Genomic DNA, 4,013 nt, shown 5'->3' with positions numbered 1-4,013 from the left:
TTGCAGGCATTAATGTCGCCTCAGCGACGAAAGCAGACACCGCGGGGTTGTTCGCTCGCACTAGACAATCGTTGATTCGGCGTTGTCATCTCTGCGTGGAAGTTAATGGCAGACAGTTTGAAAATTGTCTATGATGTGGTTCCCTCGGCACCTCCACTCTGTACACAGTGAACATGTCGACACATATGCAACCTAGCGCAGCACCACCACCATCTTTGTTTTTCTACGTAATGGTGATGTCCACTATGGATATTCGCTTTCTTCTTAGTTGTCAGTCTCCACATATCACTTTCCTGGATAACACATCTCGCTAAACCCTTCCCTACCCCCATGACTTCAACAGACCCATTCGCTTCCTTTGGGGAATCCCTTGCGCATCAACTTCACACATATGCCATGTTCTTTTCTGAATAGAGCATGTCGCATTTCCTTGTGGAACGCCCTTCGCCGCGGTTATATGGTTGGCCGTTGTGCCACTATTTCCTTCAAGTAAGACTTGAAGCTTTCCTGGCGACGAATGATGGGAACATTCTCTCGGGCTATCGACCAGGTAAGTTGTGGAAAAGATTCCGAACTTTCGAGAGCTAACGTCACTCATCTTCAGGGTAGAAGTGAAGATGAGAGTGACGTTAGCTCTCGAAAGCTTGGAATCTTTTCCACAACTCACCTGGTCGATAACCCGAGATAATCTTTTCACTATTTCCTCGTAAACATAATTTTCGCACTTTTTCCTACTTCAATAAATTTGAATGGGTGCCGTTTTCGACATTCCGTCACATGAACTTCTGTGTTTATTTTCACTTCCAGAATCACCTCCTACGCGTTGGAAACAAATTTTAGAAACACCCTGTATAAGCATTCTTAATATAACTCTGAAAACTATACCATTTTCGACAAAATGGAAACCAGAGGTTAAAGACATGATTGTCATCGACGATTGTTATCATGGACGAATCCTAGAGATGTACGTACTGCTTTGATGGTTCTTTATCAGAGAAACATAATTAATATCATTGTAGTTTTTCCTCACAAGCACGTTGAAAAGTCAACAGAAGATTCGCACTTTTCAAAGAAGCACGATCTAGTGCTTGTATACACATTCTTTCTATATTCGTGTAAACACTGCGGGAATGATGTTAGGAAAAACCTCCTGGATATATGGAAAAATGGGAAATTTATAAGAGAAAAAAATATGTTCCCTAACAAAGTGAAGGATTTGTATGGGTGTCACATCTATTTCACGGTTTTAAATTTTCCTGGCTTTATTACGAAGAAACAAGGTTCTGGCACAATTCACAGGGGTTAGTGGAGGAATGCTGACTGCGTTTTCTGAGAAGCTGAACTCAACTCTGTGGACAAATGGCATTCAAACATCAGAGTTTTATGGAGCATATGTTGATGGCAGTGGTAGAGGATTTGGTGATTTGAAAAAGCTATATGACCGTACCTACCACGGATCAATAACATTTATGGAGATTCGTAACTATTTGCTCCTTCACTTCGACCCTATCTTTTCAAGACAGTTCTCTAGTATGATATTTTGAGTACTATCACGATACTTCAGAGGTGAGGAAGAGCCTCACACAATGACGTAATGAAAGCCTCTGCACGTAGACCCAACTTTCCAATACCATCTCACTAAAATTTTACTTTATCCAAAGGCCTTTCGCGTGATCCCCTCGTAGCGATGAAAGCACGGACTGGAGGGTTACAGAAGAGGAATTTACTAATATGAGCATTAGCAACTATGTTATGATATGTATTAAGAGGAATGAATATAATAAAAAAAATATGAGAATAAATTCAATTCACTTTTAAAGAGTGCAATTATATGAGCTAATTACCCATTTATCTCCCTATTAGTATGTAAATGGCCACTCTAATGACTTGTGCTATGACTTCTGTGGTACTGTTGCACACATACTGAACCGACCTTGTATATATTTAGATATGTCACAATACTTCTGATTTGCAACTTATTCTAAATTTGAAACATGCCCTGCATGTATGCACGTTTATTGGCAAATTCAATCATAATGATGTGTATAGTTCAGATCTGAACATAATTATGCTTCAAAGTACTGACTTAATGAATGAGCAAGAGTGGATTAAGGATGTTTCACAATTTCTCTTTATCCTCAAGTTGCCTGACAACCTTGTTTCAAAACAATACCTTGTTAGGTTGCATGACCAGAGCACACACAAATTCCCCCTCCTGAAAGGAAAGTACAGTAATTAATACATAGATGCATGCAACAGTATAACGTGCTACCTTGGTGTATATTCATAGTAAAAATGGTACTCTGAAATATTATGTATTACATTTATTTTAATAAACAAGGTACAATTCGGCCATCATTATGCAATGTAGACTCATGTAATACTAAAAAAAAAAAATAAACAACATCTATCTGTCCATGCAAGGAACAGCTGGTTTTGAGCTTTAAAAGTACCAACTTATTTATTTACAACAGTAGGAATATTTGGTAACAACACCCTTTTTCAACCTATGCTATATTCCTTGTTTCCAAAACAATGGGAGACGTTAACCAGATTGATCATATAATGCCACCATAATATGGCATTAGACAGGTTGCACAAACACAATAAGCTTCTAATATGACGAGATGGTTTTGCAACTCGATCAAATCAGGAAAAGTCTGTTTCTTTTGAGCATAACTGCGATACCAGTGAAACATATCAGCTCGTATTATCCCTACCAGGTACGAACATACCATATATGGGCATGTGACCTTGACTTAAAAATGAACACAGAAATGCACTATTCCACGTATTAAAACTGGTAAAGGAGTAATGTTCATTAACATATATGTTATCTGTTAATCCTACAAAGTATTTTAGATTGATTTCAAATCCTTCTTATATACCAAATCAGATTTTCTCTGCAATGGCGTCGCCCGCCATTTTGTTTAAGCCACGTTGATAAAAACGAACGTTTCCCGGTATCCCACGCAACACACGGCGCACTCGCGAGCATGCTTTACGTACTTAATTTTGCGAAGAAAGGTAGATCTACCTAACGAGTGTATGGACATCAGCTCATGCGACACTTGAGGAAAAAATGCAGCTTACCTCCAGTGGTGCAGGAACGTTTTTCATTTTGGGGGTACAAAATTCAGCCTCCCACATATATATATATATATATATATATATATATATATATACATGCATACATACATACATACACTCACATACTACTTCACTACCTAGCAGGCACGTATCTAGAAATACATTTCGGGGGGGGTCCAACCAAGTGTAGCAATAATAATTATAATAATAATAATAATAAATAATATTTAGAATAATTATTAAATTAAATATTAATAAAATATGTAAATGATTTAATATTGTATTGTTATTATTACATGAACAGGTAAAAGATAGTAAAAGAGTAGAGATAGGCTATATAACAGCATGTATTCATTATCTACTCTACGTGTAGTTAAGATCGCCAAGATTTGCATAAAAACAACTGGCCTGGAAAGGAATTTAATGCCAAATAGAAAAAGAATTGAATATTTATTGAATAACCAAAAAATGAGTTAGATGCAATTAACGAAAAGTAAAGTTCTTGACTAATATTTTATGGATATTATCATTAGTAGTGTGCATAAATCTTTGGAACCCTTCAAAGCCGAATGAGCCATATTCCTTGCCTTCCAATAAGGAAATAACCATCGATGTATAACAAATGCTAAACAATTATATTTTGATTATTTCCTTTTATTACTTGGTAAGTCTTTCGGGGGGTTCGGACCCCCTGGACACCCCCTAAATACATCCTTGATACCTAGGTATAATGTGAAGTCATGAGAAATATTCTATTTTAGAACAGCACACACGAATGTTCTGTTATTTAATGCAAAATTTGCATAAATGTTTTTTTAAATGTTTTTTTAGAATTTATGTTCCTTTTTTTAAAAAAAAAACAGATTTTAAAAGCAGATAACAATTCTGAAACATATAGAGATATGGAACTCGTTCTGGACTTA

The sequence above is a fragment of the Lepisma saccharinum genome, chromosome 24 (genome assembly GCF_977018435.1).
Source record: "Lepisma saccharinum chromosome 24, izLepSacc3.1, whole genome shotgun sequence".
Classification (NCBI taxonomy): domain Eukaryota; kingdom Metazoa; phylum Arthropoda; class Insecta; order Zygentoma; family Lepismatidae; genus Lepisma; species Lepisma saccharinum.
The sequence above is the reverse complement of the archived record's forward strand: the minus strand, read 5'-3'. Positions refer to the sequence as shown.